Below are 16,328 nucleotides of genomic sequence, written 5' to 3'. Positions count from 1 at the left end.
AATGTGTGTCAGAATAGATGTCATGAACTTGATTTTTTCTTTAAAAAGAAAAAAAGAAAACCACCATTATTAAGCAACTTATAAGGCCTTGAAAGGATATTTTGGAATGAGTTTCTCCTGACCTGTATAGGTTTGTCCTTCAGTGATTGTAGTGATGCTGCCCAGGTGTTGGCTGCAAATGCCTAAGAAGCAGTGCTGTTGGCATTGTACAGGCATGCAGCTGAGGCACCAGCTGTGTTGGTTTGCTTGAGGCAACACTGGATCTGTTTTGGCTCTGCTCTCTGCACTCTGGCTGATTTGGGACTAGAACTGGAAGCTTTGAGTTGCAGTTCCAGGTGTTTTCTCTCAGATCATCCGTCCCTTCTGCACAAAGCTCACTTTCTTTGATTTGGATGGAATTCATCCAGGTAAAGCATCCCTAGAAAGCTGTATTGAAATGAGGAATCATCTTTATAGCATGTGGACACCAGTCTGATTCACCTCAGGAGAGTCTTGAATAGTCTGTCTTGTAGATGTTCTGAGGGCTGGAAATCTCTTGCAGAGTCCACTTTGAAGGACAACAGAAAAAGCACGAATGTACATCTGTTAAAAGTAAATAGAGTTCTTTCCTGAATTCCCCCCAAAACCCCCTCAAACTAGGTAGAGGCGTCTTACAGTAGTTGGTGCTTCTCTAGTGCCCTCTCCTAGTGCTGCTTCTGAGATTTACTTCTCTTTTGATGCTGTATATGTAAAATTTTTATGGACACGGGGACGAGTGTGATAGTTTAGTCATTTTCCTAATTGAAGCTGGAGACCTTTACCCAAATTCTTCCTGCAACAGAAACAACTTCAAGTGATAGCATTTTTCTTAGGAAGATACCCAAAGATACCCAATCATGACTTCGTATGATGGAGGATTAGGATTCAGCTTGGTCCTGTTTAAATTGGTCCAGTTAAATTTCCAGTAGCTCCTTCTGGCTCATGCTTGCTTGTTCTTCCAAGGTGAAGTTAATACCTGCTTTGCAATATCCTTTATTAGCAGAGGAACAAGAAATCTGAAGGTTTTCTTTAACTCTCAGAGCTAATATGACTTTTTTCCCCCAAACAATCAAGATTTAGATGTATAATTGGGTCTCTGCAACTTTCAGCAGCTTACAGTTTTGGAACTGCATGCCTTCTAGCGAAGCCTGAAGTGCTCTTCTCTAACGAAGCTGTCTGCTGTGGCTTGACAACCATTTGGTTGGAGTTATATACCTGCAACTGATGCTGAAATTCCCTATTGTTTCTCATAACACTGTCTTCTTGAAAAACATTTTGTCTTTATGTATGGCAAGACACAAATTTAGACGCAGTCCTATTTATTTTGGTTAGTTTGATTTTTGGCCAATTTCTTTGCTTTTTGCATCCTGTTAGCAATTGTCCAGCAGTTCTGGCATGCCATTTGCTTGGGCAGTGGGTTACTTTTTACACTTCTTCAGTTGAATGAGGTTGCGTGCCAAAAACCTGGAAAGGCCAAAGTTTAAAACTTGTTCCTTGTTGAAGCAGAAAGAAAAGATGGTGAAGTGTCTTCTTGCGGATGGTGCTTGTTTTGTGTTTTGTCCAAGCCCTTAGTTGGAATTTTTATTCTGTTTTGGAGTGGCAATCACCCACAACATAAACATTTGTGTGAGATTTTTTTTTTTTACATCTTAAGAAAAAAACGCCCGTTTCTTTATCTGGAAACTAGGGAAACCAAATAAAGCTAGACAAATCAACTCACTGTTGAAGTTCAAGTGTGCAAATTATTTGTGATCTCTATGACTAACATTTTTTGAGTCGCATGCTGGACCACATACTTCCGCTGCCTTTTAGCTATGTGCCTCAGAGAATAAAAGTGTGTGTAAAAATAAGCAGCTTAGATCTTTTCTGGTTTTGTTTTTAATATTCTGTTTGGGATATTGTTTGAGATGGTGATGAATATTAGAAACTTAAGTTTCTTCTTGCAGAGCAAGCGTGGCAGACTCATGCTGTAGCTCTTTATTTAAAGCCAGTGATTCTGAAGAAAACACACGGAAGATTACAGAACATTTGCTCACCAGAGATCACAGCTTTATTGCCGTGTGAGGTGCCCGCACGCCAGCTGGCAAGCATTTCTGTCAGGTGGTGTGCGGGTGCCTGATGGGCCCGCGGGTGCCTCTGTTCTTCCCTGTGCCGTGGTCGTCACACCCAAGGCAGGTACGAGGTGCTGCCTGATCCACATCGAACGGAAGGGAGGTGGGAAGCGAGAAGCTTTCCTTAAAAAAATGTCACCAGGATGCAGTTGCTCGGGCAACGGTGCCTATTGTGCGTGCTCAGCCAGCCTGCCTGGGGATGCTGCAGTGTGCAAAAGCATTGCCCGGGCGAGTGCCTCCCTTCCCCCTTCCGTAGGCTCACTCTGCAGAGGGAAAGGAGCCTTTTTCAGAGACAGTGAGGCTGTGGTGACGAGCTGTGGAAGGTGTGTGGTACGCAGCAGAGAAGGGAGTGCACAGGATGCTAGGCAGGTGGGCTCGACAGGAGCCTCCATCCATATCTCCAGGCAGTGAGCTGGCTGTTCCTGGGATGTAACCACAAAATGTCAGCATTCTCTTAAACCAGGAATAAAAAATCCCTGTCTGCTCAATGTTGCTGTTTCTGCAATGTGAGAGAGTGCTGGGAGGATCCATCAGCTAGAGCCGTGTTTTGCAGTTTTACCTACGTAAGCTTTCTTTTGTTGTTTTTCCTTTTCATCACCTACAATCCATGAAGTGTGTGCCCATATTCTGTGCTGGCTGCATCTTAGTGGCAGGTGACCGAGGAGAAGAGCCAGCACTGAGCTTTTTAAAGAGCAGCAATACAAATTATTTCCCACTTCACTTTTTCACATCAATGAATTTTCTGTAATCCATCTGAAATATATTAGGCTGCTGAAAGGAGTTTCAAACCGAGCACTCCCCATCGCTCTCTGCAGCTCCTTCGTGTGGGAACACGCAGGCAGAGGAGGTCGGGGAGCCCCTTTCAGCACAAATCACCAAGGCATCCTTCCTCGTGAGTGAACCTGAAAGAGCCGCCTGTCTCAGTGTGGTATGAGCTTTCACCACCCCCCTGGCTCCCAGGAGCTATAAGAATTCTTTATGAATCCAGAAGCCCCCAGATTTTGCTGCTGGCTACTAGGTTAATGTGGCTGAATGCTGTATTAAGGCTTGGTGTACTTTTATCTGGAGGTTAGCTGAGGGAGAGAATGAAGGTGATGTGAGGGGATGCAAGGGACATCCCGAACAATGAAACTGTGCCTGGACAGCATCTGAATGGGAGCCAGAGAAATAATTTTAATGCATTGCCTAGCTACTCATTTTTTTCCCCTCCAAAAACCTCTTTTGTTATCCAAGTATATTTTTAGTCATTTTTATCTGGTCAACATTTCATTCATGCTTGTGTTGAATACATTGTTCCTTCAGTTTTCAAGAGACTGAGGCCTGTAGAGAGGGAAACAATTTCCTTAATTGCTGAGGCTGAGGTGAATGTTATTACCCTTCGTGCTGACCTGAAAGAACCTTTTTCTTCAGGCAGTCTCATGAACAATTTAGTCTTTGATGTTTCTTAGCTCCCATTGAGTCAAAAAGGAGCCTGTGTAGAAAAGCACGTAGAAAATCATTCGCTTAAAAATGATTTTAAGCAGCGTAATTTGCGCACTTGTTAGATCAGTCATATACTGAATTTATTCTTCTTGAAGGTGCACCACGGTTCTGTGCTTATTACTGCATGTGTTTGTTTTAAAATGAGCAGTGCCTTCTGCATTCAGGAAGCTCCAGAACAGAAATGTAGCTTTTAAATAAGGGCTTATATATGTTCCTAATAATGGCAAATTTAAGGGTAGGCTAAATATTTTCCTCTGTATGGGTAAATTAGCAGTTGTAGTCTAGTTTCTCTTGAGTACAAGATTTGTTGCTCTTTAATGAGGAATTGGAAAAAAAAAAAAAAAAAAGGGGGGGGGGAACGTAGAAACAATATATATGTAGAATTTTAAAAAGCCTGTTTTTTTTTTTTGTTTGTTTTTGTTTGTTTGTTTGTTTGTTTTCCAAGCTAGGAGGTGAAAAGAGTCACTTAGCACTCCCTTTTGCTTTCAGCCCTAGTCCCTTTCAGCTTTAGGAGACCTCCTCCCCCTTGCAGACCACGGACTAACATCAAGCAGGAGAATATGCAGAATATTTTACTGCCTTAGTTTCATTTATGGTGATCTCAGATGCACACACACAGTGTTTTTATCACAGAATCACAATCATTAAGGTTGGAAAAAACCTCCAAGATCATCTGGTCCAAGTAGCCCCAACCACCACTATTAGCCATTAAACTATGTCCCTAAGAACCACATCCAGCCTTTTCTTAAACTCCCCCAGGGACAGTGACTCCCTGGGCAACCCGTTCCAATGCTTAACTACGGTTTCTGAAAAGAAACGTCTCCTCCTTTCCAATCTGCACCTCCCCTGGTACAACTCGAGGTCATTCCTTCTTGTCCTATTGCTAGTTACCTTTGAGGAGAGACCAACCCACACCATCCTTCCAGGTCGTTGCAGAGAGCGATAAGGTCTCCCCTGAGCCTCCTCTTCTCCAGACTAAACAACCCCAGTTCCATCAACTGCTCCCATCTCAAACTTACTGAGGTTGCATTCAATTCTCTCATCCAAATCATCAATAAAGATTATATTTAAAGAAGATGGGCCCTAATAGTGACCCCTGGGAAACACCACTCCTGACCAGCCACCAGCTGGTTTTCACTTCATTCACCACCAATCTCTGGACCTGGCCATCCAGACACTTTTTTCATCTAGTAATTATTAGGCTGTGTTTCCCCAATAGCTTAGCTTAGTAAAGATGTCCTATATGTCAGAATCCCTATATGTGCACACTGGGAGTGGGGTGGGTAAGTAAGTAGGCCGTGGTAGAGTTGAAAGGAGAAAATGAATGGAAAAATTAAAAGTAATTTAGAAAAAGAAAAAAGTATTTTCCTTGAACGCATAGACATTCACATCTTATCAAGTGATTTCTGACCAGTATATTTTACCATGCCTTCCTGGATGTATTAAAGAACGTGTTCTTTTCTTACGGATTTAAAAAGTATTGATTCTTTTTTTTTTTTTTTTTTGAGTACATAACACCGCTTGTAAAACATCATTTAAGAAATTGTCCTGTCTGTCTCTGATTCTTGTGCGCTGTCGGAGAGCGACCCTGTGAGAATTGAAGTAAAATCGTGATTCAACACCAGTCAGCTGGGAGCCTGGCTGGAAGCGCGTGTGGGAACGTGGAGATCAAACCTCTGAGCCGAGGAGCGGGAAGATGGATGAGCTTATGCAGGAATTCACCAGCAGCATCTCTGCCCTCCCTGCCTTGCTCATGTTAGCCATCTCGCTTGCAGTCTGAGCTATTTATCAAAGAATAAAGTACTGTCCTTTAGGCCATGATACAACAGCATATTTCAGTATGAAACCGTCTGGAAGAAGTTGCCTGATTGTAAATGCAGTTACGGTTCATTTAGGACGAATCAAGTGGACTCACAGAAGCAAAAGGGGCGTTTTACATGTATATCCAAAAGTGCTTTACCTGTTCCTTAGTCATTAACAAGGTGGAAATAAGAGGTCTTGTATTCTTACAGGGTATCCAACGGGGGGGAAGGCTTCTTCACTCAGTGTAACACAATGTGAGGCGCTGGCAGCAGCCTGTCATGAGCCACCACATCCCACGATGACCAGCACCACCTAAAAGGAACAGGTAGAGAGCTGCGTTACTGGGGAGGAGGCTTCTGTCCAAGCACCAGCTACGGGAGAGCTGAGCACTGTCGATGCTAAAACATCTTGAATATGTCTATAGGCAAAGCATCAAACCCTGGCGAGGCAAGTTGCACATCACTAACAATTGCTGTATCGCATCTGCAGAAAAGGCGGGAGTATCACACAGTGATGAGATGCCTTTCCCTCTACCACCATTTACTGAGCCTCTAGAGGTAAAATTTCAAAATCATCGATGCCGAAACGTTTCCATCTCAGAGTTTTATTTAAGAGAGTTGGCCAAAGTGCTCTCTAAGTTGTTGATGTTGGTCTTTTTTTTTTTTCCCCAGAACATTAGGAAAGTTTCAGAAGACTGGTTGAAAGACAATGCCCTGCCAATATTTGAAAAGGTTGAATATGATGACTCAAATAATTATAGGCTTGTCAGTCTGATATTTGCCTTGGCCAGAACTATGGCATGGCTGACATGGGATTTGATCAATAAAGATTTAAAGGATGATAATATAGTTGCTTGCAGTGAGTGTGCAGCTGTGAGAATATATTTTGTCAAACTAATGGAATACCTGTTTTTTTTTTTTATGAGATGAATGTTTGATAAATGTATCAGTGTCAAATGCTGATGCAACGTATTGAGATTCCTGTCTGGTGTTCGCCTAGACATTCTGATGGTGTGGCGTTCTGATCAGGAAATCATGGAGATAGAAAACAGCAATGGCATCGTTTAAAAAAAAAAAAAAAAAAGAAAAAAGGAAAGCCATGGCAAACCGACTGTGGGAGGTCCCAGAAGTATCACTGTGAATTGAAGTCCTAGGCAAATGTGCATGTCATTAGCATAAAAAGAAAAATCTGGATTTTCTGTCTACTTCAGGAGGTCAGCTTTGCTTCATGTAAGGTTCTACATCTAAGGGAAAGAATGCAGGTCATAGTAATAGGAGGAAGGATTTTCCTCTCGAGGGCAGGGGTAGCTTTGAAAGATGTGAGGGCTTGGGTGGATGTCAATTCAAGATCATGGCGTTATGCTGTGGCCCGGAAGAGTTAATTCTGTTCTTGATTGTCCAGATAGAAAAGCAAGCTCTTGTCAGGAAGGTGTGCTGGGTATCAGCTTCTGCTGCTGTTATATTGTGTCCTGTATTGGACTGATTTGAATGATTCAAGAACAGCATGAAAAAATAGCTTGGAACATGAAAACAAACAATCAAATTTGAAAACGTTAGAAAAAGCATTAGGCTGAAAAATGAAAGGAATATCATCAAGCAGTGAATAATCAGATTCATGGGAAGTTGTTCTGGGGTGCTTAAGGGTTGTTGATTATTTTCCTTTTAATGGCAGAGGATATCTTACCATGAAAGAGAGTGTTTTGCTGTAAAACAAACAAAAATAGCTATAGATGTAATCCCCAGTAGTGATGTGTTCCCTTGTTTATTCCATACCAAAACGTTCTTGTCTTGGGAACAGCGCTGGTTCAGTCTGTCATAGTTCTGTGGAGCCTTCTTAGGAGTACCTCTTCAGTCCTAGTAGTGTGAAAACAGAGTGGCTATGGCACAATTAAAGTCATGGATACAGTTGAAATGTGGTGAGCTGAGGTTTTCATCCTGAAACGAAGAATCGTCATTTTGCTACTATTAATTTAGGATTTTGTATAAAGCATCATCTTCACTTTTTAGTTTCCTCTGTTTCAGGGAGTAAATAATGTGGTTTTCAGCAACACTGGGGATCTTTGGTACAAGTTCCTGTTGCTTTTGTTAGGCCGAGACACATGCTCCTTCTTTTTACTAGTACTCATCTTTTTTTAAATTTTTTTAATTTTTTTTTTTTACTGACACCATCACAATGAAACTATAAAATGTAGTTGTTCTGTTTGAAAAGACAACCTTCCTCTCTAAATCAGTCTAATTTCTTGCTTTTTGGTTTGCTGTTATACGTTGAACAGATATCTCTGGTCGGTGGTCTGCAGCGATGCTAGCTCATTTCCCTGAGAGGTTCCAACTAATTTAGAAACCTCTCTGTATATGCGAACAGTTTAAGTGATTCTTTTTGGTATCCAGAAAAGATTTATTATACTGTACCTGCCTAGAGTAAATTTTATCTGTCACAGTTTTGCCCGTTTATTGACTTTTATTGGCTGCTTCTGGAGTTTTGATTCACTCACAGCTATCTTCAGTTTCAAGATCTCTAAATGAATTAATGTTGCAGAACCTTCACTGTCCGTCGTGCTTCCTTTGTAGGCTGTTTTCAGCCATGTGTGTGTGATGTCCTTAACACAGGCAGTACGTGGCACTCCTTTAGGTTGGAAGTAGGACCCATCCTCAGAAACCAAATGAGGATTACTACATTATAAATTAAAAGTATTTGTCGACCATGTGCTAGTGCATGAGAGCAATGAGAGCTTTTAAAAATCTGTTGTATTAAGGCTATTTTTCTTTTTCATTCCAGAAGGTATAGCTCTATCTGCAGCAGTATTTGGAAGTAAGACAGAAATAATTATTGGGCATAAATCTTTTGCAGTCAAATGCAATCCATCTGTAACTGCAATAGCAAGACCAGAATGAGATTGTGGTGAGCTGCAGTTCACAAATGAAGATACTTATTTACTATGGCTCCCAGCATCATTGTGTAGTAGCGTTATAATAGAATTAACCACATAGTTCAAATAGAATGTAAAAATGTGGATATTTTGTGGTATTAGTCTGTGCTTAGTGCTTCTTTGGCTTCAACTCCAGGTGCTTGCTGTTGGATGATATCCATTCTCAGCCACGGGCCATGGATTACTGAGTGAAGACTGTTATCACATGAGATTTTGGGTAGGAACATGTCTTGTTTTCCTGTAGACACAGGTTTTTCTGTCTACTCTTGCACAGCTGTTTTCTCATGCTAACATGCCACATGGCTTTCAGATGGAGCATGCTCTGGCTGTAGTCTTAGCAAAAATGTTCAAGGAGAAGCTTTGAGGGCTTACTGATAAATTAGCTTCTTAATAAAAATGCTATTTCATCAGCTGTGTAGAGTCACTTCAGACATGTTTTCTTCTCCACATTTCTCTCTTTGTGACTTGCATGAAGGCTCAGTCTCTCTTTGGATCACTATAAGCAGTATCCTTATTTTTCTGGAAGAGCTTTTCTATTAATCTTTGAGTTGCAGTCTTAGCAAGTTTATATTTATTTCCAGTAAGTTTGCTTCAGGGAGCTGTACTGTTACTAAGTGCTGCAAAACCAGAGAATGCGACAGCCAAGAGCAGATGAGTTACATGACACCCTAAAGGCATAAACACCATTTACGTGGAGGGGTAAAGGAGTGGACAGTCAGCAAAATTCATGGCTTGATGTGTTTATACAAGGCTAAGCCTTACGGAAGCTGCATGCCTGTAGCTCTGCTGGAAAATAAATGAACCAAGAAATTTTTCTCCGGGTTGAGTTTAGTTGGTATGAAAAAAAAAAATCATTTTATTTTTTATTTATTTTTTTCCTCCGTGTTAATTTTGTTATATTTAAGGTTGAGTTCTTGATGTGCTAGTAATTTTTTTTGACTACAAATTAAGTTGAGGGTAACACTTGTAGTTGTGTATGTGCACATGGGGGTGGTAGGCAGTGAGGATTGTGCAGGAAATGAGGCAAAGCTTTGCACTGATCAGCTGATGGTTATCTTAAATAATGTGTTTCCCAAAAGCACGGGGTCCGATGATACACACTTCAAATGATTTTACACAGTGGTGGTTCTGTACTTCCAGTCACCTGCTCGTTTCTTTCAAAGACCCTTAGCTATCTTGGAGATAAAATAGTTTTTTAATCGTCTCAGTGAGTGTATTTGTGCACATCCAGTTTGTGCAAGCAGCAATGCTCACTGAGGTCAGCAGCACTAGCGGTGAGACGAGAGGTCAGTTCGGCTGTGCTTGAGAGCTTCCTTGATCATTTAGCAATTCCTCTCACATCCTAATGCTGGGTGCTGAAGAACCAAGATGTTGACAGTGCCATAATAAACTTGGATTTATTGTTGGAAGAAGCAAAAAAGCTTCTGCCCTTTAAAATGAGTTCCTTTGTGTTAATAATATTCTCTTGTTAATGCTGTCTGGTGTTGAGGATGCAATTTTAAATGAAGGGTATTGGAGCTGAAAAGCATATAAAAGAAGCAGGGAGGTTCCAGAAAGCCACATACCAGAAAAAGGAAGGTGATAGAAAAAGTCAGACCTTGTATTGGTGGGGCTACAGCTCTCAGAGCTGCAGGGCTGGGCAAGTGACAGCCTCTGCCTTGAGGACGTACGGTGCCAGCCAGAGCCCCCATCAGCACTGGGCCCTCTAGGGACCGTGTCTGCCTGTTCTGAATACCCAAAGTCAGTTGTTTGAGGGGATGAACTTCAGAAAAAGTGCTGGTTTTCCTTTCAGTGGTACAAAAATGCAGGGCTTTGCACCACTGTGTAACCTTGCAAGCTGTGTGCGCCAAGGTCTCTGCGCTGTTATGCAGAATGGCAGCGAGCCTGCTTGCGCTGATGCTGTGGGTAGGGGAGAGCAGAGCTCCCATGGCAGGTGCTTTTGATGGCTCTATGATTCTTAACCAGCTTTGTGGAAATATGCCAGAAAATACTCCGAACGTATTACAAGTGAGGGACTGGGAGATGTGGAGCTGAGGTCCTTTCAAAAAACTTCTAACTGCAGTTATACAGAAACAGCTATTTCCAGGGTCCTTTGTGGAAGTGGAATTTGATGCTTTGTTGCCAAATAATGCTTGCAGTTGTGACTTGTATATGAAGCATGTAGAAAGTTGGGTAAGGATTTGTACCTTGACAGAGTGTTTGCCTGCAATCATTGTTTAATAGAATCATTCATTTCATTAAGGTCACAGTACAAGAAATTAGCACACTTGGATAGGCAATGATGACATTTACATGTTACAAAGAACATTTTTGCTGGTTGCATGTTATAGCATTGGAAGAAAAGACAGGTGCTGAGTTGGTTTGGGCATGCTGCGAGCTACAATTCTTGACCTGAAAACATCAGAACGATCTGGTGGTAAGGATACGTTTAGTGATGGTATGGTCAGGACAATGCATGAAGTGGTTTGGAAATGTCTTGTTTCTGTGTTCTGGGCTTCTTTGGGTTCTTCTGTGAAGTGGTGTTTATAGCTTCAATAAGGAGTAAACTAGTTGCAGTCTCCAAGCTTTGGACAGATTGTAAGGAATTATTCTTTGTGCCTTATTTAAATGAGGAGAGGGACACTGAGAATATAAGGAGCTGGGAAGCAATTGTGTGGATGACACAATGTAAATCAAAATCCATTTGATAAAAAATGGTGCAGTTTCCTTGGGTGAGACTGCATCTGCTGAAGACTGTGTTCCCCTAGTTCCTGCTTGGATGTGGATAGAGATGTCTGTAATGTCAGTGAGGAATTGGGCTTTGGGGGTGTTGCGTTGTGCAGAGCTCTGGGAATATGTACACATAAACAGCCAGGGCTGATGTGCGTGGCAGTTTCTTTCTCAATCTGAAAGGTTTTGAATTTTCTCAAAATAATGAAGAACTGAGTGGAATCCTGTCACAGGAAACAAAGTCATTGAGTGACCGTGACTGTTTCCATTTTAAAAAGGATGGGGTGATAGGCAAAAATTAGTTTGTGGCTCAGGTCTTGATTGCAGTAAAAGGGAAACTTTGAAGGACTTTTGGAAGCTTAGTGAGGCTGAGAGGCAGGGAGGTGAAGGAGCCTGGTTTTCCTGGAATGAAAGATGCAAATGCTTTGTGAGCCCTGAGGAGCCTGAAGAAGGATATCAGAACTAATTAGAAAATCTAAAGGTGTTGGAGAAGAGCCAGCTGACCTTGTTGACTTGTAAAGATTTTTATCACACTTTTCTTGGCTACATTTTTGTCATTCTGCTCAAACCTAATCCCACTGGGTGTTTTTACTGAGATCCTAGCAAGTTTTCTATTACCCTAGTGTCATCTGATGTGGAGGTTTTCTTGTTAGTGGATATGGACCTTACTTGACATCTCAATCCATCGCTCCTCAGCTTGATACAAGCAATACATATTGAAGTTACTCAGTATAAGCATGCTTGCCTCACAAGTAGACTGTGGGGACACATGGGGGATGGCATGAAGTGAAGGTTCAGTGGAAATGCTGAGTGTTTTAACAACTAAAGTTTTCCTTTCCACCTTTTATTTTCATCCTCTGTATATGCTCTCTGTAATTATAGTAGTGTGGGGGGCTTCCTACCTAAAACTAAGAAACAGTTTTGTGTTTTGTTGTTTTTGTTGTTTTTTTTTCTTTGCTTTGGAATTACAAGTTTCCATCTCCTGCAAGCACTTGAGACTTGAATTGCACCAACCAAATCGAAGAAGTGCAGCTGCGCTGTGTTACCCACAAGAACCTGTTCCTGGAAGTTGTAGTGCTTAGCGAGGCGGTGTTTCTCATGTATGGTATGCTCATAGAGAGGCTGAGTGCAGGGACACGTACACGTGTGTCATTTAAAGCATGGGGGATGTAAAGGCAAGAAGCAACAGAAACGCTGCACTTGGCATTTTGTGTCTTGAGCACAAGTAAGGCAGGCTGGTGATTTAATTTCAGCTGGGGGGGACATAGACCACAGCTCCAGAAGCTGTGTATATATATGTGTATATATATGTGTTTATATGTGTATATATAAACAAACGAACACACAAGAAAAAAAAACAACAACTACACAACAAAAAATTCACCCTAAGATGAGATGGATGGCAAATGAATGTGTCTGAACCAGACATGTTCAGCTGTGCTGCTCTAGGTGAGGAAGTGCTGGTTTGCCACTGACGTGCTGTATCCAACTGCACTCGGTCTTGTGCTCGCCAAGGAGTGTGGCTAGGTTAGCAAGCTGCTTTCTTATCCATCAGGAGTCAAATGATCCAGAAGAGGAACACGGAGTTCCTGGTGAAGGATCATTGGGAGCAGGACAGCTTTGCTAATTAGCCTCATTTGATTTTATTTTTTTTCCCATCAGTAGAATTCTGCATGCAAATGTTGCCGGGCAGTGTGTCAAAGAGTACAAATCATTGTTCCCATCTATTCATCAAGGGCATGGGAGAGCAGCGCCGGAGAGAAGGATCCCTCTCTGTTATGTAAGCCTCGAGCTGCAGGCTCTCAGTCACCTCGGCTCCGTCCCTTAGGACTTTTCATCCCAGGAGGAATAAAATTTGCTGCCTTCGGGCCCTGATGATTGCTTTACAGTGGGATTCATTGAAAGATGTGGGATGCTGTGGCTGAAGGCCTGTATAGACTCCTGGATAAAAGCACTTCTGTGCATATCCTTTTAATGGGTTCTTTCCGTTGCCCCTGTCTCAAGCCAGCTCTGCTTTTGCACAGCTAAAGGTTGGGAATGGCTAGGATGTGGCTCCTTAAATACTGATTCTTCTTTTTGTCTTAGAAACCAGTTTTGTTTGTTGTGCTCTTCTCTGAGAAGTGATGGAGGCCTTCATGCCCTTGAATGTTTGGGGAAATAATTGCCCTGTAGGTAATTAACCTGGCACTGAACCAAAAGTAAGGGGAGTTGAGATGGTTTTAGCTGAGTGCCTTGATGTGAATTAAGGCTTGTGGATTTTCGTTCTTCAGTGTCCCTTGGGAGTCCGGCTCCCCTCGTCCTTGCAGCCTCCATCCTGTTCCTTCCCCTCGGCTGCAGCTCCAGGCTGGCTCTGCCTGCAGCTCACACCCAAGGGGTTGCGCAGTGGGTGCTCAGCCTGAGCCCTGGGAGTGCAGAGAGACAGCCACAAAAGCCTCACGGTCAAGGTACCAGCCTGAAACTTGAATTTAATATGCTTCGTCTGGCTTGTTTTGTTGTAGTGCTCAGAAGTTCCTCAGGGACGGCTAACAAAGGGTATTCTGTTTCTTAATTACCTTCTGAAATCAGTGGGAGATTGTATGTCCAAATGGCTGCGGGAGTTTTATCCTGTCTGCTTCTTCCCCGAGGAGAGAGCAATGCTGCCTTGCCTCGTAGGCCTGGGAGGGAGCAACGGGAGCCAGGCTGGCTGTGTTGGAGAAAGGTCTGTGTGTCCTGTCTATGAGCAGGAGGTGCTGTGTGGTGACCCCGACGGCTCCCCTGAACTGCAGGAAGGTGCTGGTGTCGTGCCCAGTGGTTGTGGTCGCTGTGCTAAGGTCTTTGCTCGCCATCCATGCAGCTTAAGGATCACTATTCATGAAACTCTGGGCTCTTGGTTGCTCCTCACCACGTTTGTTAATCTGGGTGGATGGATTGGACGGATCTGCAGCCATGGCTGAGCAGAAAGCGGCTCGCTAACACGCACGATTTAAAGGAAGAAACAAACAATTTCTGTATGGTTGAAAGGGCACGGATAACGAGGTAAATGAGTTCTGAGTGAAACGGTCCCTAAGCATTCTTTGCCTGCCTCACAGGCATTTATAAAGCGCTTTGAGATCGTTTATGTGGAGATCACTCTCTCCTCACACTGCTTTTCTCAAATTTTCCTCCAAACAGAGGAGAAATTTTAGTATGAATTGTTGCTGCGTAGGGGGTCGCGTTCCTTCAGCTCGTGGAATGCTTTGCTTGCTAGCACTCCCTCTGATTTAGCTGTAAGATCAGTGGTTTTTTCAATTAAAACAGAACATGGAAATATTGCCCAGTTAGAAAGCGCTGTGGTGTGTTTGTAAGTATCCTTGAACGTATTTATCTGTCTGCTGGGAGCACGCAGATGTCTATTGGAATTTAATTTCTCTGCAGCACACTGGGGGTGGGGACAGAAGAGAAGTAGCCAGAAAATTATGGCTGCTGCAGTAAATACCAGGCTTCTCCCAGTGACCTGTTCCGACTGCAGAGCTTATTACATCTAATACCAGCATAAAACATCTGCGTGCCAACGCTGTTCCCCAGCTGCTCTGCACTTGTACCAGCAAACCGTGCTCCTGGCTGACTGGTGTGGGTGGTCGTGAGGGAAAAGGGGCTGTCACATTTTCAAGCCTGTTATGTTTAAAGCCTCTCCATGGCATCCCCTGCTCTGGGCCACCGAAGCTGAATCCAGGGCAGTGCCTTCAGCAGCTCGCCGTTTTGCTCGGGGTGTGCTCTTTGGCTGGCTCCACACAGCCCCGCGAGCTGGCTGCCGGGTGGCATCGTGCGAGGCTGCTTGGGGTCACCAGCTCTTTTTTCTTCAGCATTTCTGAAGGGCATCCTGGCAGTAAGTTTGAACCAGCCCGAGCAGCTCTTTTGCACCGATGCTTTTGGATCGGTGCCTGCATTCGGCGTGTTTCCGAGGGGAGCAGCCGAGGTAGGGTTACTCCCATCTCGGGTGGAGTTAACTCTTTTCTTCACTGGCAGCAGCTTCAGTACCTCCGGCTCTCAGCTCTCGGCGAAGGTGCAGAACTTGCTGGTTGCTAGAAAGCCCTCACGTGCGTTTCCACGTGAGGATCTTGTTGCCATGGCATCGGCCTTCCCACTGCAGAGGCATCGGTGGGGAGCGTTCGCCAGAGACCAGGCCCTGCAACCAGCCCTGCTGCTGCATGCTGGGGCTGTGGAAGCTGGCGATGATTTCTGTGCTCGAACAGTCAGGGCTCAAAGCTTTCCTGCCCGTAGTGCTGTGGGACAGAAGGCTTGATGCTGCCCTGCTAGTGCTCTTGCAGAAACGTTGCTTTCCTGCTGCTTTGCCTCGATTTGTCTGAAAGCGTGCTGTGACCAGCACTGCATTTCCTTGCTCCCTCTTCCCAATTATTTGATTTCCTGGCTAAGCACCTCAGAACCTAAAGAGAGACTTTATCTTCCTTGCCATTGCAATGTGAAAATGGCACTGGCCAAATGTTTCCATGTCCCAGGTGTGGGGCAGGGACGTGGTGTGTAGTAGTGACCGCAGTGCTTCTGGGCAGCACGATCACTCAGGTCTGTGCATCGCTCTTTGCTCACTCTTTTCCAGCCAACGTCCAAGCATGAGGAGCTGAGCATAAGGACTGGTTGGTTCACCTCTGCTTTTCTGTCACGCAGACATTGAGGTGATCACAGTGGTTTCTGTGGCAGTACAGTTATGCATGTGCCAAATGCATGTGCAAAACCATATCTTATTTAGATGGCAAGTACTTCCAGTTTGTATTCTATAACTTGGTATGTATTTCTATTTCATATTTTAGAACTGCAAATCTACTTTCAAGAAATAGGACGTGGTAATTAATTTTTTCCAGCTCAGTAGTGTTTGTCATTGGCAGCTTGATGCAAGACAAAGAACTGGGTAGAGGCTTTTCAGAGGATTGCCTTTTGTTGTTTTTTTTTGAAGCTCGAGGGTGTGCAGCAGAGTAACCTTGTCTAAGGTGATGTCCCTGTTATGTCAGACATTCGTGTCAGTAGTGGCATCGCAAAAGCACTCAATGGGAGAGACAAGCCCTTGCAGCAGGGCAGTGGCTGCTCTGGGTGTTTGTGTTACCATCATTTGTGATGCATTTGAGAGAGAGCTCAGTGAGTGATACTGCGGGATGTATGCTAAAGCAGCTTAAACATCTGACACGTTCACAGCAGCTGCAAAGAAGAAAGAAAAATGCATTGAATGCTGAGTTTGCTTTGAAAAGACATTCATAACAGATTTCCATCACTAATGAGATTGGGATAAAACGTTCGCATTGGCTTCTTTG

At 43.5% G+C, this 16,328-nt stretch overlaps 1 protein-coding gene across 1 annotated transcript in view; it reads left to right on the top strand.

Moving 5' to 3' along the window:
• The window catches only part of SERGEF (secretion regulating guanine nucleotide exchange factor), a 137,410-nt gene that overhangs the window by 65,677 nt on the left and 55,405 nt on the right, over positions 1–16,328 (top strand).

Source organism: Netta rufina (genome assembly GCF_964035555.1).
Source record: "Netta rufina genome assembly, chromosome: 5".
In the NCBI taxonomy this organism is placed as follows: domain Eukaryota; kingdom Metazoa; phylum Chordata; class Aves; order Anseriformes; family Anatidae; genus Netta; species Netta rufina.
This window is presented reverse-complemented; position numbering and strand designations above follow the sequence as displayed.